The 27,939-nt window shown below is 41.9% G+C and overlaps 1 protein-coding gene across 4 annotated transcripts in view; it reads right to left on the bottom strand.

The window, feature by feature from the left end:
- The window catches only part of LOC106605072 (myelin basic protein), a 69,242-nt gene that overhangs the window by 34,217 nt on the left and 7,086 nt on the right, over nucleotides 1-27,939 (bottom strand). For 2 of the 4 annotated variants that reach the window (XR_001328786.2, XR_006769900.1), the window contains exons 2-3: nucleotides 23,586-23,644; nucleotides 4,676-4,769 (exon numbers count right to left, since the gene is read on the bottom strand). The gene's annotated coding sequence lies outside the window, so the exon portion shown is untranslated. Of the gene's footprint in view, nucleotides 1-4,675; nucleotides 4,770-8,054; nucleotides 8,130-8,253; nucleotides 8,273-23,585; nucleotides 23,645-27,939 lie in introns of those variants that run through there. The other 2 variants (XR_006769902.1, XR_006769901.1) reach the window with 2 other exon arrangements.

Here is a 27,939-nt window from a genome sequence, read left to right as displayed (position 1 = left end):
TTTCAACTTTGTACAGTATAAACAAAAGGGTATCATCCCCACCTAATCCCTTCTGCACCACCTTCATAATTTGTCACTGGCGTACCTTGCTGAACGTCACTGGTGAGCAATTTATGCCTTCCAAAATATGTTTTCCCTCTATCTCAGAATCAGCAAGGTACACCGACAGACAAACATTTATGTTTAATAAATGACAAGTTGTGTATAGGTTGTCTGTGTGTTATTCTAGGATCAGGTGATATTATATCTGATCTCGCCATGTTAAAACAGGGTTTTCTTTAGGTGGGGGTTTGAAACAACTGATTTTCAATTGGAGAGCCTAGGCCTACTCAGCATTGATCAATGGCAAGTGTTGATCTCATGGGACATGAATTGGCTGCAGGAGGATATCTAGTTATGGATCAATCTAAATTCTCTGCACTGTAACATCCACTGCTGATAACAAGGTGCATTATTGAGGATGAAAAAATACCTGCCCATAACAGAACATCTCACTGTCAGGTACATGCATACAGACTCACCCGCACAAATGTACACATATAAGCAAGAACGTGCAAGCACACAGACACACACACTAGATCAGTCAATAATCCCAGTTACATGCTTCTTAACCTGTAGTTAACCTTGTTCCCCAACCCTGAATCCCTCCCTCTGGCCATTACCTCTCCTCCACACACACCCCGACCAGATCACTCCATCGTGCAAACAGGCTGTGAGAGATGCAGAGAAAATGGCTTTTCTATTGATCTGGTGCTCATGGTAACCAAGGCACAGTGAGCTTTCATCTCTTGTTCTGCTACTTGGGGGCACTCTCTACCTTCCCCCATCCCCCTTCCCTCTCTCGCTCTCTGTTTCTCTCCTCCCTCCATCTCCCCGCTTTCTCGCTCTTCCTTCCCTTCCCTCATTCCTGGCCCCTCTCTCTCCCTTCCCTCTCTCGGTCTCCCTGCCCCATCTCCCTTCCCTCTCTAACATACAGCTCTCTCTTACCTGGTTCTCTTTCAGTGTTCTCTACCTTTCCTCTCACTTCCCCCTCTGTCTTCCCTCCCTCCCTTCCTTATCTTCCCTTCCCCCTCTCAATGCAGACGTGACGAAAGTCCTAAGACCTTCCTTTGCTCTGTGCCACAAGATAAGCACCAGGGTCATCATTACCATTACAGAATAACAGGCAGCGGCCTTCTCCGCCCCCTCCCTGCCTCCCTCACACCGCTCCCCATTAATTAGTGTTGTCTTTGTGTCTCCATGTGCCTCCATGTGTATAGTGATCAGAGGCAGTGGTGCGCCACAGGGGTCGGCAATGAGCTGCTTGTTTGTTGTTCGGCTCCCAGTCGATACGGTGTTCCAGGGTTGTGCTCATGTGCAGGAACACAAAGAACATTACTCCAACGCCCCGGGTGCAACAGCCAGACCTCAGCTCTTTTAATCAAACCTGATAAAGGTGAAAAGGGGAGAGGATGACCGTTTGCTGTTCAATTCACAGAGTCTCTGGTGTGCTGTGACTAAGGCTTTTGATGTAGGATTGGTGAGACGATCAATTAGATGTTGATATTCTATATGAATGTGTCTGGTTAAACATATGCTCAAATACGTTGAGGCTACCTTAAATTGGCATTTCTGCTTTGATCGTTAGGCGCAGCCATTGTACGAGGGATAAAGAAGGGGGTTCTCAAAACATATTGTTTTGGCCATGTAGTGTAGGTTTCATCCATTACACATGGGATCTAATTACATATACAAAACAATTCAATTCAAGTATGCAAAGCACCATTGTTAATAACAAGCAGATAACGAGACGTCTTGTTTCTTCTCATTGAATAAAAACGTAATTACAGACAGATGTACAGTACCAGTCAAAAGTTGACACACTTACTCATTCCAGGGTTTTTCTTTATTTCTACTATATTCTACATTCTAGAATAATAGTGAAGATGTCAAAACTATGAATTAACACATGGAATCATGTAGTAACCAAAAAAGTGTTAACAAATCAAAATACATTTTATATTTGAGATTGTTCAAAATAGCCACCCTTTGCCTTGATGACAGCTTTGCACAATGTTGGCATTCTCTCAACCACCTTCATGAGGTAGTCACCTGGAATGCATTTCAATTAACAGGTGTGCCTTGTTAAAAGTTAATTTGTGGAATTTCTTTCCTTCTTAATGCGTTTGAGCCAATCAGTTGTGTTGTGACAAGGTAGGGTGGTATACAGAAAATAGCCCGATTTGGTAAAAGACCAAGTCCATATTATGGCAAGAACAGCTTCAAATAAGCAAAGAGAAATGACAGTCCATCATTACTTTAAGACATGAAAGTCAGTCAATCCGGAAAATGTCAAGAACTTTGAAAGTTTCTTCAAGTGCAATCGCAAAAACCATCAAGCGCTATGATGAAACTGGCACGCATGTGGACCGCTACAGGTAAGGAAGGCCCAGAGTTACCTCTCCTGCAGAGGATAATAAAGATGTAACCTTTATTTAACTAGGCAAGTCAGTTAAGAACAAATTCTTATTTACAATGACGCCCTACACCGGCCAAACCCGGACGACGCTGGGCCAATTGTGTACCGCCCTATGGTACTCCCAATCACGGCCGATTGTGACACAGCTTGAATCAAACCAGGGTGTCAGTAGTGATGCGTCTAGCACTGAGATGCAGTGCCTTAGACCACTGTGCCACTCGGGAGCCCAAATAAGGATAAGTTCATTACAGTTACCAGCCTCAGAAACCGCAGCCCAAATAAAAGTAACAGACACATCTCAGCATCAACTATTCAGAGGAGACTGTGAATCAGGCCTTCATGGTCAAATTGCTGCAAATAAACCACTACTAAAAGGACACCAATAAGAAGAAGATACTTGCTTGGACCAAGAAACATGAACAATGGACATTAGACAGGTGGAAATCTGTCCTTTGGTCTGATGAGTACAAATATGAGAGTTTTGGTTCCAACCGCCGTGTCTTTGTGAGACGCAGAGTAGGATGATCTCCGTATGTGTGGTTCCCACTGTGAAGCATGGAGGAGGTGGTGTGATGGTGCTTTGCTGGTAACACTGTCAGTGATTTATTTAGAATTCAAGGCACACTTAACCAGCATGGCTACCACATTATTCTGCAGCGATACGCCATCCCATCCTGTTTGCGCATTGTGGTACTATCATTTGTTTTTCAACAGGACAAAGACCCAACACACCTCCAGGTTGTGTAAGGGCTATTTGACCAAGAAGGAGAGTGATGGAGTGCTGCATCAGATGACCTGGCCTCCACAATCACCCGACCTCATCCAAATTGAGATGGTTTGAGATGAGTTGGACCGCAGAGCGAAGGAAAAACAGCCAACAAGTGCTCAGCATATATGGGAACTCCTTCAAGACTGTTGGAAAAGCATTCCAGGTGAATCTGGTTGAGAGAATACCAAGAGTGTGTAAAGAGGAAAAGGGTGGCTACTTTGAAGAATCTAAAATCTCAAATATATTTTGATTTGTTAAAAAATAAAAAATAAATAAAAATGTTTCTACATGATTCCATGTGTTATTTCATAGTTTTGATGTCTTCACTATTATTATACAATGTAGAAAATAGTAAAAATAAAGAAAAACCCTTGAATAAGTAGGTGTGTCCAAACTTTCGACTGGTACTGTATGTCCAAATAATTTGATTTAGAACACTTCATGGGAAACCTCAACTGCATGTAAAAAATGAAACTAACTCACATCAGCATTTCTAAAGTGCACCGTTTGCCTCCTTACTGGTAGCCATCTCCACCACTGTAGAGAAATCAGTGTAGTCAACCAGCTAGGACTCTGACAGCTTTCTGTGGTTCTGCTATAACACAATGGATTCTGCCCTCACCTGTTAGATTGGAGTACTACGTTTAGGGCACAATCATCTTTTTATACATTTCTTGTATTTCTATATTTCTTATTTGTCTAGTCATATCCTTAGATGCATCCGCAATGAATACAAAATGTGCAAAGCTCTCAATTTAATATTAGATCAAACAGTCCAAGTAGCCTAGAGGAATAGAGGTAGATGAAAAACAACCTCATTTTACAGGTTGACAGCGTGCGGAGGGAGGGAACAGGTGATGTATCACTCTTTCCATTCCCAGGTTGGGTCACACCCATCACCATTAGCAATGAATCCCTGGGCCACGGATACCTTGTCATCACCTGGCCCCTTAACTGAAAGATACCCCGCATTGAGAGATGGTCTGCATTTGTGTTAAGAAGCACAGTTTTTTTCCCTGCTGCTGAAAAGGTTCACGCTGTCTAAATCATTTAAGAGAACTGCTTGAAGTGGGACGTTGCTGACTGGTATAGAGTACCAGCAACTCAAATGTTCTACTTTAGTACCAGAAACCCCTGCAAAATATTGCCACCCTAGAGTACCGGCACCCAAAATGAGTACTGTCGCCTATTTTATTCCACTTGAAGCAATGTTTAAGACAGCTTTCGGGTGAGGGGCTTTCAAATAAGGAATTTAGGGAACACCTTTTACGACAACCTTTAATCATTATGAAGCAACAGTATTGTAGCATAGGAAAAATAATATTATTTAATCAAGACAACCCTTTCCATCTTTTGTAACTGTATGTATTAGGGCTGAATTTGCTTTATGTCTGCTTATGTTCTTTACCAAAAATTACAAAAATGACAAATAAAAAGAAACTCCTTACCAAAGACCTCGTCTTGTGATTCGGGTTCTACCATGGTCTCACCAATGGGGGCTGGTTCTATGGTCTGTTCTGCTTCTGGTTCTGCTGACAAAGGCTTTAAAAGAGAGAGAGCACAAAACAGAAAGAGGTGAGCTGAGATACCATGGCAACAGAACAGAGGCTTTTCATTATCAGCCACATGGAGCCGAATCTGATATTTGTTTAGAGCTTTACCCGAATTATCGCAGCACACAAAAGTCAGGCACATTTGCAGTATTTTGGGGACGTACATATTAGCATAAAAACATTGCTAAATGCATTAACCCCCCTCTCCTCTAGACACTTACACACCCACACGCCCTCACATACACTACTGTTCAGTTGTGCACCGGGGCCTCCCACTCTTTCTATTCTGGTTAGAGCCAGTTGTGCTGTTCTTTGAAGGGAGTAGTACACAGCGTTGTACAAGATATTCCGTTTCTTGGCAATTTCTCACATGGAATAGCCTTCATTTCTCAGAACAAGAATAGACTGATGAGTTTCAGAAGAAAGGTCTTTGCAAAAGGGTTTTCTAATGATCAATTAGCCTGTTAAATGATAAAGTTAGATTAGCTAACACAACGTGCCATTTCAACACAGAAGTGATGGTTGCTGATAATGGGCCTCTGTACACCTGTAGATATTCCATAAAAAAAAAAAAACATCTGCCGTTTCCAGCTACAATAGTAATTTACAACATTAACAATGTCTACACTGTATTTCTGATCAATTTGATGTTATTTTAAATGGACAAAAAAATTGTGCTTTTCTTTCAAAAACAAGGACCTTTCTAAGTGACCCCAAACTTTTGAACGGTAGTGTACAAAACATTAAGGACACCTTCCTAATATTGAGTTGCACCCCCCACTTCTGCCCTCAGAACAGCCTCAATTCGTTGGGGCATGGACTCTACAAGGTGTTGAAAGCACTCCACAGGGATGCTGGATGTTGACACCAATGCTTCCCACAGTTGTGCCAAGTTGGCTGGATGTCCTTCGGGTGGTGAAGCACTCTTGATACACAAGGGAAGCTGTTGAGTGTGAAAAAGCCAGCAGCATTGCAGTTCTTGACACACTCAAACCGGTGTGCTGGCACCTACTACTATACCCCGTTCAAAGGCACTTAAATATTGTGCCATGCCCATTCACCCTCTGAATGGCACACATACACAATCAATGTCTCAATTGTCTCAAAGCTTAAAAATCCTTATTTAACCTGTCTCCTCCCTTTCATCTACACTGATTGAAGTGGATTTATCAAGAGGCATCAATAAGGGAACATAAATAGCGTTCACCTGGATTCACCTGGTAAGTCTACGTCATGGAAAGAGCAGTTGTCCTTAATGTTTTGTACACCCAGTGTAAATGCGCACACAAACACAAAAACGCACGTGCAAACACACACATGCGCACACACGTCAACCAAAAAATATACATTAGAAATATAGAAAATTGGCCCTCTGAAGAAGCTGTTTCCTGGAACCAAGCTCATGGTGTGTTCAGGATATTATGGTGACTCAGCTGGACTGAAATTGTGTTCTTTTTAAGTATACCTTGAAGTCAATAGCGTCTTACGTAACCCGTTCAATAAAATCCTATTAAAATTTACCATTATCTGAGCACCGGTGGTACATTAACTTTACAATATACTGTATTAATTTCCCATTACTCACCATTCGAAACATTTTGAAATCCCCTTTCCAGTCACATTTCCCCATCTCCTTCCAAAAAGATAACACCCCAACTCGCTTCTCAGACTGCTTTTTATCACAAACCGTGGAGGACTTTGAAAACTTGGCTATTTCTACAAAGTGGGCTATGCAGCCACATGAGCAGCGGCCTAGCCTTCTTGTCACCATCCGCAGGTAGAAGCTGACGACGTGACTTTGCACCTGCTTATCATAATAGAGGGATAATATTTCCATCTTGTTGAGAAGAGCATCCCAGGGGCAGAGGACTGACGGAGGGTAGCAGCACAGCAGTACGGGCCCCTGGGGCTTCGCTGCCTCTGCTACACAGCACGAGATAAGACCAGCCTCTCGCACCACAATGACAGGGGAATAAAATTCACCTTTTTGAGGAGGGCCGAGGCGGAGGTTAATGCCAAATCAAGCAGCATAATACCTACTCTTGCTGCAGAAACAGGTAGACTGGGAGAGAATGCAATCTCAACCGGAATCTGTCTGTTCTCTATATTCAAAGAGGTTCTTCATATAAAGCATGCCAATCTATTTCTCCAAGGTTAGGCCTATCAGTCTGATACTTCTTGAAATGCTACCTTTTGAAAATGTCTTTATCTGATATCAATTGGATGGGCTTTCGAATGGATGTATATAAAAGACGAGCTAGTTCTCCTTTTTTCCATTTGTAGTTTCCAAAAGCTTTCTAAGCTCTTATAGTCTGGGGGGGGATTTGGAGTGTAGTGATTGGAACCTCTCATGACTTGGAGGAATTTCTTAGAGAGTCAAAGGTCACGGTCTTATCCGTTTCCTCTCTGATAGCTGTGCCCTTAAGCGTTTGTGTTCATCCCCGAGAGGAATGGTGAATGGGGACTTGGAGACTCCATCCCACAGATTTCTTCTCAAACAGCAGGATGTGCTCACACTGCAAATGTTCACAATATCGCACAGACCTACTCACATGAAGTATGATTGCTCACAAGTCCCCCGCCTCAGGCTCCTCAAAGCCTCTAACTTGAAAAATATACTTATTTCAAACCACCCGCAAGCAAACTATAGGGTATAGGGTAATTAGCCAAAGGTCTTAAGCACCCATGACATGGCAAATAATGTGGCCACCTAGGAATTTGACATTGTTCTTAGAACAAGAAAACAACAATACTCTATTCCCAAGGGATACTTATAGCCTATAGCTCATCATTACCAAACAAAAAGCCTGGCCTCGACGAAAAGGATGTAGTCTTACTGAGGGATCGTACAACTTCTAATCCGCTTCCTGAGGAATATATTTCAAACAGAGAGTAAAGCAATATTGCTGGCCACAGATATAAAAATCAGTGTCAGGAAATAGACAAAGAAGGATCACATTGAACTTAAACTGTAAGGATGTTTTATCAGAGTACCAAAATGCAATTACTTGAGATAAGTGAAAATGATAGCCCTCAGCAAATTGTATAATTATTAATTGTAATATTAAAATTGTCAAAGAGCTGGTAATTTAACAGCATGTATCCCACTTTAATTATGAGCAAAACAAAATTAGTGGTCAAAAGTATATTCATGCACAAAATGTAATAGAATAAATGTCAGTGGTGCTGTGACATTAATGGTGAAAACAAGTATCAGCATCAAACAATACTCATCTGTACAACTCCAAGGCACCCTTAGTCTCATGAATATTACCTAGTCAAAGTCTTTCTGCTGTGCTTGTCTGCTGTGTTCGACAGGTCGTCGTTGCAAATAAGAATCTGTTCTTCTCTGTAAAAAATAAAAAAAGTTAAATCCGAAATAAATATATCTGATGTATTTGTCCCTACGTAGGTCTCCAAAATGTGGAATGTATTTGCGTTCTGACAGTAATATCCGGAGATACTCTCTTTACCTTAAAGGAATGTTGTGGGGAGTTTTACTTCCTTGTTTCGGAGAGCAGTGAACATGAATGTTACTATGGGGAATGATTGCGTAACATGGGGGAGAGCAAGTACAGGAAGGGTAGCGCTTCTGCTGCTACCCATGCATGAACGAACAGGTTTGGAACAAATGAGAAGGAGCTATTTACGACCCCCTTAGCTTTAGGGAAAGATACTGAACAAACCTGGGTTCAATACCATTTGAAATCATTTCAGATACTTTATCTGTGCTCGATTGCGCTAACCTGGCTTAATGAACCAATAAAAAAAATCCCAAAACTGCAAACCTCGCCCATTCGGCACTCCCAGGCAGACTAAAGCAAACACTCAAAGTATTTGAAAGCTTTCAAATAGTATTTCAACCCATATCAGCTACTGAACACAATTCCAGTCAGGCAGGAACATGAGTGTGTGTAAGTTACAGTACAACACAAAAATAAACTCCTCTCAGGGCGGAAATGCGTGGACAATAGCCTAACTTCAGGATCACTAACTGGGCCTCAGGCTCCCTCCACTGGAGACTGGATTTACATGCTGCCTCTCCTCTTAATCCACAATGCATTTACTCAATACAACATGACTCTTGAAACTGAGAAAAAGCCAATAAAGGTGGCTTTCAAAATGGCAGAACATGATCAACAGCTCTGGAAGTTGGACATGGATATGGGTCTCCACACAGTTCACAGGCTTATCAGACAGGAGATTGGATTGTACCACAGGCCTGATAATGCATTACATTTTCCTCAGACACAACCACGTTTCCCAAATCGGCTTTGTGAGAATGGATAAATAGTCCTATCCCCGATGTACGTGTGTCTCAGTGTATGCATAAGGTCTTATAGCCAGCACCATAGTGGTTGGCTTGGAATCAATGTTGTGTGGGGGGAGGGATATATCAGCGATGATACAAGCAGGCAGATTAGCCTATCAAATAGCAGTACTTGCATCATTTTTGATCCCCTTTCTTTTATTTCCTACCACGCCCTCCCCTGGTTGGATCACCTGGTGAAAAATATTACAACTCAACATACAAAACATTAGGAACACCTGATCTTTCCATGACATAGACTGACCAGGTGAATCCAGGTGAAAGTTTTGATCTCTTTATATTTAAGTGCCTTTGAACAGGGTATGGTGGTAGGTGCCAGGCGCACCAGTTTGAGTGTGTCACCACCCAAAGGATATCCAGCCAATTTGGACACAACTGTGGGAAGCATTGGCTTCAACATATGTGACCTCCACTGACTTCTCGAAACATTATGTGGTCCTCTCGCTTCCACTCAGCACTGTCACAATGTCGTGTTGACAAAACACCAAGTCGACGCTCTGATTAATGTGAAGACGACACTGCCAAAGTGAAAGACAGCCGTCAAATGAGCATGCATAATAGTAAATGCATACTACTAAATCATTTGATACGTGTAATACTCTAAATGTATTGTTTATATTGTATACTTTGTGTTTAGTCCATCCACTCCACTGAAAATGTAATTAAAAAGACGATAATTCTATTGTGCCATTCATTTTTAGCTAGGTTTCCATCCAATTGGCGACAGTTTATCATGTGAATATTAAAAAATCTGCATAAATAAAATACGCACATTTTCCCACCAGAGATGTGTTTCCATCAAATTAACTTGTTGTGGATAAAAAGTATGTGCGTGATGACATAGTCAACATAAAAATAACTTTTGCGGTTAAATTCCCATGTACTGAATAAAAATACAAGTTAAATGGGTTTCCATCGCCTTTTTCAACTCTACTGATGGTTTTGTCACTAACAATGTGTTATATAGCGAATGTTTCCCCTCTGGTACTGGCACGTGCGCCTTAGCCAACAGCTTGCAGATACATAGCCGACTTGCGGGCATAGCCTACATGAGATTATCAAGGACAAAATAGCAAGATTAGTTTAGTTTGTCAAATGGCAACCAAGCATCGATCATCATGTTACCAGAATAAGACCCTCTAAATTTATTGGAAAGGAGCATCAAGGTCATCACCTTTCATGTTCACCACCCGGTGAAGTTCAACATAATTTATTTCATCTGTAGCCTAATAATCTGCATGCTTTAGTAATGGGAGGACCACGCAACATGTCATCGAGTGACTCCAAGTTTACTTCAATATGATGGCTATTATAGAAATACACTGCTCAAAAAAATAAAGGGAACAATTAAACAACACAATGTAACTCCAAGTCAATCACACTTCTGTGAAATCAAACTGTCCACTTAGGAAGCAACACTGATTGACAATAAATTTCACATGCTGTTGTGCATATGGAATAGACAACAGGTGGAAATTATAGGCAATTAGCAAGACACCCCCAATACAGGAGTGGTTCTGCAGGTGGGGACCACAGACCAGTTCTCAGTTCCTATGCTTCCTGGCTGATGTTTTGGTCACTTTTGAATGCTGGCGGTGCTTTCACTCTAGTGGTAGCATGAGACGGAGTCTACAACCCACACAAGTGGCTCAGGTAGTGCAGCTCATCCAGGATGGCACATCAATGCAAGCTGTGCCAAGAAGGTTTGCTGTGTCTGTCAGCGTAGTGTCCAGAGCATGGAGGCGCTACCAGGAGACAGGCCAGTACATCAGGAGACGTGGAGGAGGCCGTAGGAGGGCAACAACCCAGCAGCAGGACCGCTACCTACGCCTTTGTGCAAGGAGGAGCAGGAGAAGCACTGCCAGAGCCCTGCAAAATGACCTCCAATAGGCCACAAATGTGCATGTGTCTGCTCAAACGGTCAGAAACAGACTCCATGAGGGTGGTATGAGGGCCCGACGTCCACAGGTGGGGGTTGTGCTTACAGCTCAACACCGTGCAGGACGTTTGGCATTTGCCAGAGAACACCAAGATTGGTAAATTCGCCACTGGCGCCCTGTGCTCTTCACAGATGAAAGCAGGTTCACACTGAGCACGTGACAGACTTGACAGAGTCTGGAGACGCCGTGGAGAACGTTCTGCTGCCTGCAACATCCTCCAGCATGACCGGTTTGGCGGTGGGTCAGTCATGGTGTGGGGTGGCATTTCTTTGGGGGGCCGCACAGCCCTCCATGTGCTCGCCAGAGGTAGCCTGACTGCCATTAGGTACCGAGATGAGATCCTCAGACCCCTTGTGAGACCATATGCTGGTGCGGTTGGCCCTGGGTTCCTCCTAATGCAAGACAATGCTAGACCTCATGTGGCTGGAGTGTGTCAGCAGTTCCTGCAAGAGGAAGGCATTGATGCTATGGACTGGCCCGCCCGTTCCCCAGACCTGAATCCAATTGAGCACATCGTGGACATCATGTCTCGCTCCATCCACCAACGCCACGTTGCACCACAGACTGTCCAGGAGTTGGCGGATGCTTTAGTCCAGGTCTGGGAGGAGATCCCTCAGGAGACCATCCGCCACATCATCAGGAGCATGCCCAGGCATTGTAGGGAGGTCATACAGGCACATGGAGGCCACACACACTACTGAGCCTCATTTTGACTTGTTTTAAGGACATTACATCAAAGTTGGATCAGCCTGTAGTGTGGTTTTCCACTTTAATTTTGAGTGTGACTCCAAATCAAGACCTCCATGGGTTGATAAATTGGATTTCCAATGATTATTTTTGTGGGATTTTGTTGTCAGCACATTCAACTATGTAAAGAAAAAGTATTTAATAAGATTATTTCTTTCATTCAGATCTAGGATGTGTTGTTTAAGTGTTCCCTTTATTTTTTTGAGCAGTATATTTGCACATAAAAGCATTTCTACCTCCATTTCACAATACATTTTAGACATAAAAAGACCCCACCTTGTCTAGCATATTTAGTTTTTTCGACAAATTTGCTGTTTCCATTAGGCCTGTCGTGACATGTTTTTATTATCCAACGTACTTTACGAGCATAAAAAGGTTGGATGCCAACCTGGATATTGTCTCTAAGCACATACTGACCTAAGGTAAAACAAAGGCAGCGACACAAATACATATTTTTTAAAAATGACATCAGTTTTTGATTTGACGCCTTATCTAGCAGTTGCTAACTCTCTTTATCCACTTTCCTCCTCCCCACTCTGGTCTCAGCTCTCTCAGAGTGTGCCTTGCAGAAAGGAGAACCAATTGAAATCTGTATTTGGTTGCCTGTCTTACCACTGTGAGCCTGCCTGGGCTGGGTTCTCTTGTTTTTTTCTGGTACCCCAGCAGGCCGGCTGATTCTGACAGAGCCCCATACATCATCAACCCCGGGACAGGTGGCCAGGACAGGCAGGCCCAGCCCGGGTTTCCCTGTCACTGTCCTGTTGTCTATGTAAGCCCATGCCAGGAACATTAAGGCTTCGTTATTCTGTGCTTCTGACACCGTTCAAAAAGGCTGTCTTCCCTTTTTCTCTCTTTTTTTTCTCCCTCTGTCTTTTCTAATACCATTATGCGATGGAGGAGGAGAAGAGCGGGGAAAAGTTGATTGCAGCCGCAGCTGAACTTTAATGGCGCGCCTATTTTCTCTGCTGTAATTTGAAAACCTGTGACAAATTGACTTCGGCAAGGCGGAGGTTAATTACCTGATGTCGTTAAAGTACTTTACTTGCCATTTAAAGCCCCCTCTTTCCTCCCCACCCACACCGCAACAGACAGGAGCAATAGGTGGGGTGCAATTTCGGGATTCGGAGAGCGAGACACAGAGAAAACAACTCACCTCTTAATCATCTTTGTTCTGTTCAATTGCAGCGGCATCGCATTCTGCTTTTTTTTTTTTCAGTAAAGTAGCAGCTCTCAGACCCAACCTGACTGAAAACAGTGGTGTGTTATTGTTAAATAAGCCTCTACTTGTCCTTATCGGTGGACCACACAGCATTAAGGCAACAACTGTATATGCAAAACACAGGTAAGTGTTCAACTAAAACCATGGAAACACCATGCACACATCCCCCATTGGGGATAGATCCAGAATCTCTCTCAGTGCAGACCATCTAAATTAGCCTACATTTATTTATGTGAATTCAACACTATGTTGGGGTACAAATCTAAGTATGAGGCTTGTTTGGATGTCAACCTCAATATATGTTAATTTCATAATCACCAATTCACGGCATTACAGTAAAAAATTACTTCAACTTCCACCACCGATTTCTATTTGGCTAGCTACCACCTTAACCAAGTGGGAGCTAACCATTAGCAAAAATAAATAAATGAAACCTGAAAAGGACAACTTCTAAATATTATGCATCGAAAACAACCAAATATACAGTATATGTAAATCAGATTTTAGTAACCACATTGTGGGCCTGTTAGGACACAAAAATAACTACGGATTTCACAAATATCCACTTTGTTAGATCCGTTTTTTATTTTTTGCCGCCAATGACGGCGTCCTTATGCTATCCCCCATGATCTCTGACCGCATGTATAGAGCAAATGGAATAACAGCAGATTAAACCTCCTCAGAAAACTGTTTCATGTATAGGTCTACCATCTATAAAAAGACAAAATATTTTGTTTGAGCATGGACCTCAAAACTATAAAATGTAGGCCTTTAAGTTAGACTTTTAACCATAGGTCATATTGACAATTCTTGAGATATAAATATGAAACTCAAATGAATCAAACAAAGATGAGAACGTTGTTTTTAATCATACGTGTTGTATTCACTACCTACAGTACAACGCCACCCAAGGCCTTACAGACATCAAACCATAGAAATAGAATAATTACTATTCTCTTTCTATGAGTCAAGCAACCTCACAGCCAAAGGTTTTATCTTCATGTTTATAAAACAACACGCCAGCCTATAGGCTAAGATGAATGAGTTCATCCCCAGTAGTCATCAACACTGATATAATGTCCAGTGTCTTTGAGAGCAAAAGTGTTTGACACTGTCCCATTTTGATTAGGTGTGTTATACAGCAAACGGTTAGAAGTCAAAATGGCTACGTCAAACAAATGTCATCCATCAGCGAGCACAAAGGCTCTCTAAGGCTTTGGCTTAATCCGGTTTATTCTACTGAGTGGACAGGACAAATCACAGAGGGCTAACCAGCATCAGAACGACCACCCAAACACTAGGTCTGGGAATTGCCAGGACCTCACAACACGACATTGTCACGTTACTTAGGTGTCGATATGATACATATAGAATGGCAATACATACTGTATCACAATTCTAGATGTTTTTTAAAATGTTATTTCACGTTTACTTAAGCAGGTAGGCCAGTTGAGAACAAGTTCTCAGTTACAACTGTGACCTGGCCAAGATGAAGCAAAGCAGTGCAACAAAAACAACAGAGTTACACATGGGATAAACAAACATACAATAGAAAAGTCTATATACAGTGTGTGCAAATGTAGTAAGATTAGGGAGGTAAGGCAATAAATAGGCCATAGTGGCGAAATAATTACGATTTAGCAATTAAACACTGGAGTGATAGATGTGCAGAAGATGAATGTGCAAGTAGAGGTGCAAAGGAACAATAAATAACAATATGGGGATGAGGTAGTTGGGTGGGCTATTTACAGATGGGCTGTGTACAGAAGCAAAGATCGGTAAGCTGCTCTGACAGCTGATGCTTAAAGTTAGTGAGGGAGATAAGACTCCAGCTTCAGTGATTTTTGCAATTCGTTCCTGTCATTGGCAGCAGAGAACTGGAAGGAAAGGTGGCCAAAGTAGGAGTTGGCTTTGGGGATGACCAGTGAAATATACCTGCTGGAGAGCGTGCTACGGGTGGGTACTGCTATGGTGACCAGTGAGTTGAGATAAGGCGGAGCTTTACCAAGCAAAGACTTATAGATGACCTGGATGCAGTGGGTTTGGCGACGAATATGAAGCGAGGGCCAGCCAACGAGAGCATACAGGTTGCAGTGGTGCGAAGTATATGGGGCTTTGATGACAAAACGGATGGCACTGTGATAGCAAATTGGATGTAGTCTGAGTAGAGTGCTCAAGGCTATTTTGAGAAACCAAGGCTGTTGAGTCTGCCGATAAGAATGCAGTGATTGACAGAGTCAAAAGCCTTGGCCAGGTCGATGAAGACGGCTGCACAGTATTGTCTTTTATTGATGGCGGTTATGATATCATCTAGGACCTTGAGCGTGGCTGAGGTGCACCCATGACCAGCTCGGAAACCAGATTGCATAGCGGAGAAAGTACGGTGTGATCCAAAATGGTCAGTGATCTGTTCATTCACTTGGCTTTCGAAGACATTAGAAAAGGCAGGGTGGGATAGATATTGGTCTGTAACAGTTTGGGTCTAGTGTCTCCCCCTTTGAAAGGGGGAATGACCGCGGCAGCTTTCCAATCTTTAGGGATCTCAGATGATACGAAAGAGGTTGAACAGGCTAATAATAGGGGTTGCAACAATTGCGCGGATCATTTTAGAAAGAGAGGGTCCAGATTTTCTAGCCCAGCTGATTTGTAGGGGTCCAGATTTTGCAGCTCTTTCAGAACATCAGCTGTCTGGATTTGGGTGAAGGAGAAATAGGGGAGGCTTGGGCAAGTTGTTGTGGGGGGTGCAGAGTTGTTGACCGGGGTTGGGGTAGCCAGGTGGAAAGCATGGCCAGTCGTAGAAAAATGCTTATTGAAATTTCGATTATCGTAGATTTATCGGTGGTGACAGTGTTTCCTAGCCTCAGTGCAGTGGGCAGCTGGGAGGACGCGCTCTTATTCTCCATGGACTTTACAGTGTCCCAAAACATTTTGGAGGTTGTGCTACAGGACGCAAATTTATGTTTGAAAAAGCTAGCCTTTGCTTTCCTCACTACCTGTGTATATTCGTTCCTAACTTCCCTGAAAAGTTGAATAGCGCGGGGGCTATTCGGTGCTAATGCAGTACGCCACAGGATGTTTTTGTGCTGGTCAAGGGCAGTCAAGTCTGGAGTGAACTAAGAGCTATATCTGTTCTTAGTTCTATATTTTTTGAATGGGGCATGCTCATTTAAGATGGGGAGGAAAGCACTCCACCCTCTTTGGCAGTTCTATCTTGGCGGAAAATGTTGTAGTTGGGGATGGAAATTTCAGAATTTTTGGTGGTCTTCCTAAGCCAGGATTCAGACACGGCTAGGACATCAGGGTTCGCGGAGTGTGCTAAAGCAGTGAATAAAGTAAACTTAGGGAGGAGGCTTCTGATGTTAACATGCATGAAACCAAGGCGTTGATTGCGCCTGGGGAATTGGACTGGATCTGGGGGCTACAGGGCCTGGGTTAACCTCTATATCACCAGAGGAACAGAGGAAGAGTAGGATAAGGGTACGGCTAAAGGCTATAAGAACTGGTCTTCTAGTGCGTTGTGGACAGAGTATAAAAGGAGTCGATTTCTGGGCGTGGTAGAATAGATTCAAGGCATGGTAGAATGTGAGTACAGTGGAGGTAAACCTAGGCGTTGAGTGACGATGAGAGAGGTTTCGTCTCTGGAGGCACCAGTTAAGCCAGTTGAGGTCTCCGCATGTGTGTGGGGTGGGACAAAAGAGCTATTTAAGGCATTTTGAGCAGGACTGAGGGCTCTACAGTGAAATAAAAAAATAAGAACTAGCCACGGCAGCAATAGACAAGGCATATTGACATTAGAAAGAGGCATAAAGCAATCACAGGTGTTGATCAGGAGAGCTAAGACAACGGGTAAATAGCGATGAAAGGGCAGAGCGGGACAGTTCGGTACATACAGGACCTGAGTTCGAGGCTGGGGCCGACAGGTAAACAAAATGAGGTACCGTGTTATTGAAACAGTCCAGGGGGCATCAGCTATGTAGCCGAGTGATCATAGGGTCAAAAGAGCAGCAATAGGTGAGTCAGGGTGCCGTTTGGTAGTCACTACTACGCTAGGCGAGCAGGGGACACAGCGTTCAGAAAAGCTAGCGGGCCCAGGACTAGTAGATGGTTCTTCGGCGACATCGTAACAGAATAGCCTGTTGAGACCACATCGGGCAATCACATCGGCAGTCCAGTCGTGATGGATCGGCGGGGCTCCGTGTCGACAATAAAGGGTCCAGTCCAATTGGCAAAGGAGGTATTGTAGCCTTAAAATTAGCTGGTATATGGGCCTAGCTCGGGGCTAGCTCAAGGCTAGCTGGTGCTTGCTTCGGGACAGAGGTGTTAGCTAACAGTAGCCATTTGTTTACAGCTAGCTAGCTGCGATGATCCGGTGTAATGATGCAGACAGGCAGGAATCTGGTGATATGGTAGAGAGAAGCAGTCCGATATGCCCTGGGTTGACATCGTGCTGTGCAGACTGGCAGGTGTTGTCTGAACTAAGGCTGGCAGATGACCGGGAAAAAGGTGAAGACCGCTAGCCGTGGCTAACAAAGACTGGTAGCTAGTTAGCTGGCTAGCTCCTGATGGAAGTTCCATCATGTATTGCAATTTGAAACTGCAATTTTATTTTATCAATTCAAACATATTGCTCACTACATGTCTGAGGCAGAGGGACGAGAGATTTTTTTCAGTCATGGTAATAAAAAAATGCTGAAAATGTTGGCTAACCTTTTAAAAGGAAGATGGAGAAAAAGCTATAGAAGGAAAAACACCTGAGTTTTTGCGCAGGAAAAGCTAACTAGCAGTAGCTTAATTTAACCTTCACCTAGAGAATTCATAGTTGGAGTCAGAGTCTATATTATTTTTTGCGATATTATATTGCGACACTCAACTGTATCGATTTATCTCCCCCATCCCTACCAAACACCCCCATTGACTGATTATACTTTTGACTTTTAAAAGCTCTTTAATTTAATCATTCATGTAGGCTAGTTCAACAGAAAAACATAACAAATTAACTGATGATGGAACTGACAGACTTTCCCCAAAAGGGTAAAAGCACCAGTGTTTGAGACATGATATCAACCATGACATCACTCACTGTGTAGGACGGTTGAGATGAGCTCAATGTTATTGGACAGCTGGGCTCTTTGGGTGGGACTGCTGAATGGGCTCTCGTGGAACGTTGGCCCTGAGCTAATGATAGTATGAAATTGACCATAAGCTGATTCATACGAAACAAAATATGAAAATGTATGCACTCCCTACAGTAAGTCTCTCTGGATGAGAGCATCTGCTAAATGACTAAAATGTCAAATGTAATTCCTAATAATCTGCCCGATAGTCCATTCATCCTTACAGAAGGAAATGGGTCACTGATGCTTCTTTCGTCTCTGTGTATTGTGCGATGATGAAAGTAGCCGCTGACATTGAATGGCCTAACATAACGCATCAGCTATCACCACGGCAACATATATGCCTACCAAGAGTGAGAATTTCATTGGTGGGATGTCTAAACGACCATCTGTCAATAAACGCATCGTGCCATGGAGATACTGCTTTGTCCTTCCCATTTTGATGAACACATAACACACAAATGACTCTTCTTGAGTTAGTAACAACACTGTGCTCTCCACAGCTATACTCATTACAGTTTAATAAGTTCTATTTTATGAGTGAGCAGTTTAGCTTGCATAGGGGTCCCACCCATGGCAATGACAAGCAAGGAAATGTAATCTTTCTGAGGTGTAACAGGGTAATTTTCAAAATGAAATGTGAGTTGGGAATCAGTCCATCACCAGGAGTGTTCTAACAGTCATCAGTGTGTCACTTGAAACGCCTCGTTCTGATTCAGTGACCCGAACAAGAAAGGTCTATGAATCTGCTGAAAATGATGAATCAAAGATACTGTGCACCACATCCAACATTAACCTGAAACAGCCTAGTTATATAACCAGGCTGGCTCCTGAGACCTGATCTTACATAACCTTTCCTCCTCTCCCTGGGCCTCCGGGCTGACCTGCAGAAGTAGCAGGCGAGCTTTGTCATCACTTACTGAAATCCTAGTGTCCTGACCACCCAGGCGCACTCTGATGCTCGCTAATCAACCACTGCCTGGCAACACCAGTCCGCCACTCTAAGATCTGGCAAGTCGATAAGAAGACTCAGCGGCTCTGAGTCGCAACACTCCCACTGATATAAAAAAAAGCACCTCTCTCAGGACTGGACTGCCCATGAAGAAAATAATCTCCCCAGAAGCATGGAGAGAGAGAAGGAGTAGGGTAAAAGAGAGGGAGTGATAAAAAAAAATGGAGAAGATTGTTCTGTCTATAGCAAGGGTGTCAAGCTCATTTTGCCCTGTGCGCCGCAATCAGACTTCACCAAGGTCTGGAGGTCTGCACTTACAACTTAGTATATTTCCTCGCCGTCAAAAGTTATAAAAGAATTGTCCTCTATCCATCAATTTTGGAATTTTTGATGCTCCCTGACTGTCTAGATTTAGTTTTGATTACTTTTAGCAAGCTTGACAGGGTGAAAAGTTTATAATTGTAGGTCCATTATCACTTCTACACAGTTTCGAGTTATTTCAATGTCGATAATATTCTATTTTTTTTATGAGAACAAATATGTTTATTTATTTACTCAAACCACCGTGGGCCAGATTGAATGGGCTCGGGCCATATGTTTGACACACCTGGTCTATAGCTACAGTATAGCATCAGGTAACTGCTAAAGTAATGGAAACTCTTCAGTAAATGTGGGATAAAAAGTATATTGAAAGCAGGTGTTTCCACACAGGTGAGATTCCTGAGTTACTTAAGCAATAAACATCCCATCATTCTTAGGGTCATGAATAAAAATGCTGAGCAGGCCATTATTTTGGCTACCATGGCTATGCCCCCATAGGATGACAATGCCCCTTACCAAAGTGCACGAATGGTCACTGAATGGTTTGATGAGAATTAAGAATGTAAACCATATTTACATTTACATTTAAGTCATTTAGCAGACGCTCTTATCCAGAGTGACTTACAAATTGGTGCATTCACCTTATAATATCCAGTGGAACAACCACTTTACAATAGTGCATCTAAATCGTCTCAGTCACCAGATCTCAACCCAATTGAACACTTACGTGAGATTCTGGAGTGGTGCCTGTGACAGCGGTTTCCACCACCATCAACAAAACGGTTGCATCCCTCCAGTAGAGTTCCAGACACTTGTAGAATCTATGCAAAGGTGCACTGAAGCGGTTCTGGCTCTTGGTGGCCCAAAACCCTATTAAGACACTATGTTGGTGTTTCCTTTATTTTGCCAGTTACCTATATGACTAAACATTAAGTCAACACATTTCAAGAGGGGACTTTTTCAGTACTGACATAAAAATCATAAATACAAAAAGCTAACTTTCACATTCTTCCAAAAACACGGGGAAAAATGGAAAAACTGGAAAAAACATGAGGCTACAATGATCTTAAATGACTTGCTTATTTACCAAACACCACATCCTTACTCAGTGGTTAACAACTGTGTATACAAGCTGGCCCCTACAGCAGAACAGTCACCACAACCCCATTCCCCTTTACTTGTGCTATAACTGAAAGGAAAACGGCACTCAGCTCCAAAAATGAAAGTGCACTACATAAGGGAAAAGGTTGTTACTTGGAATGCACCCTTTGTCAGGCATTCATTTGAGGGTTATATTATTGAAGTACCCCACCAGACTCTTTTTGAAGCCATTTGTATTTTTCTGAGTGCTTCAGATTTGATTGAGAGCTTCTTTATGGTCATAACTCCATTGTTCTGACGGAGAACTGCATGAATAAACTACAGCAGGGTCCCTGATAAATGCTTAACCTGTGAATGATATAAGAGGCTCTACAGTCTACAATCACATTGAACTTCACCATTGTCAGTATTATTTCCATAAAAACAAAAGGATCAAACTTCTTACACACAATGCACAACCACAGTTGAAGTTGGAAGTTTACATTCACCTTAGCCAAATACATTTAAACTCAGTTTTTCACAATTCCTGACATTTAATCCTAGTAAATATTCCCTGTCTTTGGTCAATTAGGATCTCCACTTTATTTTAAGAATGTGAAATGTCAGAATATTAGTAGAGATAAATAATTATTTGGGCTTGTATTTCTTTCATCACATTCCCAGTGGGTCAGAGGTTTACATACACTCAATTAGTATTTGGTAGCATTGCCTTTAAATTGTTTAACTTGGGTGAAACGTTTTGTGTAGCCTTCCACAAGCTTCCCACAATAAGTTGGGTGAATTTTGGCCCATTCCTCCTGACAGAGCTGGTGTAACTGAGTCAGGTTTGTAGGCCTCCTTGCTCGACACGTTTTTCAGTTCTGCCCACAAATTTTCTATAGGATTGAGGTCAGGGCTTTGTGATGGCCACTCTAACACCTTGACTTTGTTGTCCTTAAGTCATTTTGCCACAACTTTGGAAGTATGCTTGGGGTCATTGTCTATTTGGAAGACCCATTTGCGACCAAGCGTTAACTTCCTGACTGATGTCTTGAGATGTTGCTTCAATATATCCACGTAATTTTCCTCCTCATGACGTCATCTATTTTGTGAAGTGCACCAGTCCCTCCTGCAGCAAAGCACCCCCATAACATGATGCTGCCACCCCCGTGCTTCACGGTTGGGATGGTGTTCTTCGGCTTGCAAGCCCCCCCTTTTTCCTCCAAACAAAATGATGGTCATTATGGCCAAGCAGTTCTATTTTTGTATCATCAGACCAGAGTACATTTCTCTAAACTGTACGATCTTTGTCCCCATGTGCAGTTGCAAACCAGTCTGGCTTTTTTATGGCGGTTTTAGAGCAGTGGCTTCTTCCTTGCTGAGCGGCCTTTCAGGTTATGTCAATATAGGACTCGTTTTACTGTGGATATAGATACTTTGTACCCGTTTCCTCCAGCATCTTCACAAAGTCCTTTACTGTTGTTCTGGGATTGATATGCACTTTTCGCACCAAAGTATGTTCATCTCTAGGAGACAGAACGTGTCTCCTTCCTCAGCGGTATGACGGCTGCGTGGTCCCATGGTGTTTATACTTGCGTACTATTGTTTGTACAGATGGACGTGGTACCTTCAGGCGTATGGAAATTGCTCCCAAGGATGAACCAGACTTGTGGAGGTCTTGGCTGATTTCTTTTGATTTTCCCATGATGTCAAGCAAAGAGGCACTGAGTTTGAAGGTAGGCCTTGAAAAATACATCCACAGGTACACCTCCAATTGACTCAAATGATGTCAATTAGCCTATCAGAAGCTTCTAAAGCCATGACATAATTTTCTGGAATTTTCCAAGCTGTTTAAAGGCAGAGTCAACTTGGTGTATGTAAACTTCTGACCCACTGGAATTGTGATACAGTGAATTATAAGTGAAACAATCTGTCTGTAAACAATTGTTGGAAAAATGACTTGTGTCATGCAAAGTAGATATCCTAACAGACTTGCAAAAACTATAGTTTGTTAACAAGAAATGTGTGGAGTGGTTGAAAAACGAGTTTTAATGACTCCAACCTAAGTGTATGTAAACTTCCGACTTCAACTGTATGTGCACTAAAAGTGTATACTGTGTATGTCCTGTAGTGCTGAGCGATTAGTGCTTTTTGACATTTTCAATATCGGTTTAGATTTTTTTAACAAATGCATTATGTGGGTTCACTGCTGCAACAACACAGAATAAAATAATTGATGGTAGTGACTGCCCATTACTATCACTTATTAGGCTCTAACCATCATTTATTCACATGACTTTACTTAAATAGAATATTGTGGTTGTTTATATTACACATTTGTTTTTAGTATGATATTATTTCATTAATACAACTCCAATGACTGCCCATATCGGCACATCACTTATTAATAAACCACCCTTCATTCATATTACTTTCATAAAATATTTCAGTTATGTATACAAAAAATATATATATTTGATGACTTATTATTTTATTTCAAGTCATTATCTAATCTCTGCTCAGGCAGTAGCAGCCAGCCAGCCATCTACCTCTGTTTCCCCAAAGAGTCATCCTTCAGGCTAGCAGGCTAGCCTAGCTGGCTAGCTGCCTGACAAAATCACTATTTCAGCATTTCTTCAAAGTAGATTTTAAGACTGCTAAATAACTCCTATCACTCCATTAGATAGATTGTCAGGTAGAGATACCTAAGCAACTGCTCTCTATCCCTCCCGTGTCTCTCTATCGCTCTTCCCCTCAGCGTCAGTCTGCCAGCCCTACAGGCAGGCTTGAACCAATGAAAACAGGTAGCTATAGGCGTAATGGATTCTGGTCATTGTAGTTAATTACCACTTTTACTTCACTTAGATGAGTTGGACAACATGTCCCAGAGAGTAATCTCTCTAGAGAAACGGCACAAATGCCTCGTTAAGTGCACAGAAAAACATTTTACTAAGTGTAATTCAAATAATTTAACTGATGTTGGTCATTGACTTATTTTTTTAAAACGTAAATAAACCAACATTTCGGTTAATCGCTGAGCACTAATGTCCTGTATACTTGCACAAAATCATGCATACATACACTTCCAACTGAGATGCTTACCTTGCTCTGCGGCTGTAGCTCACGTTTTCCTAGATGCTGTCCCATGTTGTCAACAGAGACTGTGAAGAAAAGAGAAGAATGGTATCAGACCCATCTGGAAATACAACACTCCTTTAAAATCAGAGACTGTCGGTTTCAGTGGCAGCAGAACTGACATTAAAAAAGAGAAACACTACTTCATAAATCACTCTCCCTCCATTCCCCACCCCATGCCACCATCCCCCAACACGCCAACAAAATGAAGAGGAAAAAGAGAAAAACGAAAACAGATAATGCAAAAACAAAAAACAGCAGCAAGGCACTGTATACGTTTCAGTGCATGTGTGGCACTATTTACATGTGTGTATGTGTGTGCACATGTGTGCGTTTGAATGCAAGTTTGTGTATATGCATGTGTACAAGCACCTGCACAGCCTCAGGCAAACAGGCATAGTGTCATTCAAAACGTATTACTTAAAAACAAAAAATTAAAAACACTTTATTTTAGACTTTTATTTTTGACCGTCATTCTATCCCGGCCCAGCAACTCCACTCCCACTTGTCTCCAGTTCCACATCCCAACCCTCAGTTCCCTTCTGGCTATCCCACCTATCTCTGCTGCCACCCTCTTTGTATTTCTACATGCCATATATCTTTCAACTATGTTGTGATGTTTAACATACAATTTTCATCTAATCAAATAGAATCCACAGATTGCGACTTGAAGAAAAATACTTTCACTAATAAGAGTATTAGTATATTAGAAACTGACTGCCCAAGTCTCTCCAGATGTCCAAACAATGCTACTTCTAGGGTCAATTTTAGATTGTTATACATTTTCAGCCATTCCTGAACCTGAGACCAGAAACAAGCTACCTGAGGGCAATACCAGAACAAATGGTCTATTGATTCTGTATCCTCACAACAAAATCTACAGAGCTGTGATGATTGTATGCCCCACATATTCAACATTTTGTTGGTGGCAATAATTCTGTACAATCATTTTAGCTGAAAGGCACAAAGTCTTGAATCTTGCGTTGTTTTATATATCCACTCATACACCCTGTGCCATGGAATTAGTACATCAACAATCACTTCCCAGCTATTTTGCAATCTGTATGGCACAGCTGTCAACATCCTGGTCCTCAAATGAAACTGGTATGCTTTCCTGTGGGGAAGCAGGGGGGCGGCAGGTAGCCTAGTGGTTAGAGCGTTGGACTAGTAACCGGAAGGTTGCAAGATCGAATCCCCAAGCTGACAAGGTAAAAATCTGTTGTTCAGCCTCTGAACAAGGCAGTTAACCCAGTGTTCCTAGGCCATCATTGAAAATAAGAATTTGTTCTTAACTGACTTGCCTAGTTAAATAAAAAGGTAAAATAAAAATCCTATTTTTGTTCCTCCGCCAGTTTTGATCCTTTATATTGGGCAGACAGACCAGTTCCCTACCTCCTCCCGCTGCCTCCTCGATTTTTGGGGTGATGCTTTAATCAGTTGGTTGTAATCTTGGATTGAGCAGACCTTCCTATACAATTCCGATAACTCAACCATTCCAACTTACAATATAATTTAAAAACAAAATACAATTTTCAAACATCTTTTCCATAAATACAGGTCTTTTATCAACTAGCACATTTGAGTTCAACCATAACAATTTGTTGTAATATTTGTTCTCGCTTTTCTGGGGGATGAAATTGTAACCAACTCTGCAATGCTTGTTTGAAAAAGAAATACTTTGTTCCAAGTTTCACTTCATTAATTAAATTGAAAATTAGGCATGGCAATCTGCACAAAAGCAAAAAGGCAATTTTGAAACAATGGATGAGCTTTTCTTAGTAATCTACTTGAGAACCATTTTGGGTTCAAGTAAAACTTTTGTAGAAATGAAGCTTTTAGAGAGAGGTTTAGTGCTTTTATATTTAATAACATCAACCCACCCAGTTCATATTCATTATAGAAATAGGCACGCTTTATCTTGTCAAAATTAGGTTTTAGTCCAGAGGCCAGAAAATAATGAAGAATTAAATCAATTGGCTGTGTCCTGTAATAACATCGATCCAATTGACAAGGTAATGAAGAATAAATCCTGCATCAATGTCCCAATCTCATCTTTACCTTAACAAAAGGTCAATATCATAAAGCACACATCCTCCCTCATGCACGAAGCAAATATTACCACATGAAACATTGAGCAGAACAGTCTGGAAATAGAGACAAAGCCATGGACTGTGCGGCTGATGAAACTTTTCATTGTTCTGGCAGCAGCGGAGCGCTGTTTACCGTACATTTCGAATTCAGAAAATACACTTCCAGTGTCTCAGAGTGAGATCATGATTAAAAAAAAGCACTGAGCGTGGTGCCCACACTATGCTTGGTATAGCGTTTGAATATCACAAATCTCAGGGCCTGTACCCAAGGGGGTTGGCACAGCACTACGCACTGTTGATCGTAACAACTGAAGGATACTTTTGGACAATGAAATAATGAGAAATAATGAGTGTGCTGAAACACTTCATTTACTTTTAATGGCATTGAGTTAATGGCATTGAGTGAATCCGAGATGTGATCCCTGTGTGCTGGCAGCTATGATGCCTTTTTGTTACATTGTCTTTTGTTGGGACTGAACTCTGCCCTAAGTAGGTGTGACAGTAGCCTAAACAGTACGAGAGGTGAGATGGTTGTTTTCTGTCACATGAGGCTTCAAATGGGTCCTGATATCATGTTGTAACAGGGAGCTGTTTCACAAGCTTTAGCATTCACAGTAGGGGGGAAACAGGCTTTATTTTACCTCTACATAAATGCATGGATCTGCACTAGAAATAGGCCTACCTAAGGGGCAATCTGTGATTGCTACATCCATTTTGGGCCTTTTAAATTATCTATCTATCTAGTACACTCATTGATTATTGAAGAAAATTACTTAAATACCTCATGAGCTTAGTTCAACTGTCATACCCCATCAGAACGCAAAATATAAGTTTGTTTTACTCCAATGTTTGTAAATGTAAACAAACACTGTATGGCCTCAAAACAAGAATATTTTTTATTAAATGGATGGTTGGTCCTTGAATCCAGAGCTCGGTCTATGAATTTCAGTGGTTACTTTTCTCCAGCACCATCCCTCAGCTTTTTCCCAAAACAGTGGTGGAGAGAAGCCTTATAATTATTTGAACTGCAGATTGCCCCTTTAATATTCACAATATTGCAGCGGCAACAATCTAATAACTTTTCGGTTAGGATTACCATGTAGCGGATATGATTGTAAATGTGAGTTTAAAGTAAGGTGCGGGAACAACCTTTTCTCATGGACATCATAAAAGAAAGTTACAAGATGATTACCTCTGCAATATAGTGAGTATTACCTACAGCATTGTACAGTCTCAGGATGATTACCTCTACAATAGTGAGTATTACCTACAGCATGTACAGTATAAAGCAGATTAGTGCATTTTTGTAGCTGCCAAATGTAGCCCTTGACGTCTCATACAGTATACTACTGCATATGGCTTAAGATTATAAACAGTAGAGTACAAAGCAGCATCTTGATAGGCATTCAAATGAAATATGTCTTTCAGATCCAGAGCCAAAAGCTCCAGCTTTGTTGCTACGGGCCTTTTCAGAAGACTGCTGAAAGCAAAGAGAGGAGTGTATGCGAGTTTCTCTGCGAATTCAACTTTTCCCTTCAAAACAAAAAGAGGTCTTAGCAGATCAGAGTAGCCTGGTGATGGTTCCCCTGTCCCTTTAAAAGGGCAAAAAATATATCATCACAATAGTAGCGAAGTAGGCTCATTTACAGTAGGCTCCCAAACACATGAGCTTTGTATTTTCTGATTCCTAAGAACCTTGGTAGTCACGCACAGCCACGACCTCAGCTTACTACAAAACGGAATACACGTTGGCTTCGGAATTAATCTACTGTTACTAACAGAAAATTACATACTTTGTACAACTGCCATATAGCCTAAGCTTTGGCTAGCTCAGCTCTCTTATGGAGCAAGGTCCTGAAACAAGTTCTAATCCTTTCTTAAAGCAACACTCTCTGGTGTGAGAGGGCTCAAACCTGTAAGCATGGTTAAGTAGTTCAGTAGCTATATCCAAGAAAGACAAACAACCAGGCTAGATGAAAATGCAACACAGAAAACAAATTGACAAAGACTAGCAAACCAAAGTAAGACACCGACCCTTCAATATGCTTTTTCATCCTTCTCCAGACTAGAAAGATTAAATGTGTCCACGGCTTTGCCTGTGAACAAGACCACTTTTCCAGTAACCACACTGACAACGTGTTAACATTCTTCCCAAGGTTGTGAGTGTGAGAAACTCTGAACGCATTATCCGCAAGATTCTGGGAAACCAAAATAACACCCAGAGAAAGAGT

This window comes from Salmo salar, chromosome ssa05 (assembly GCF_905237065.1).
Source record: "Salmo salar chromosome ssa05, Ssal_v3.1, whole genome shotgun sequence".
In the NCBI taxonomy this organism is placed as follows: Eukaryota; Metazoa; Chordata; class Actinopteri; order Salmoniformes; family Salmonidae; genus Salmo; species Salmo salar.
Note: the sequence above shows the minus strand (reverse complement) of the source record. Positions and strands in the feature narration are given on the sequence as shown.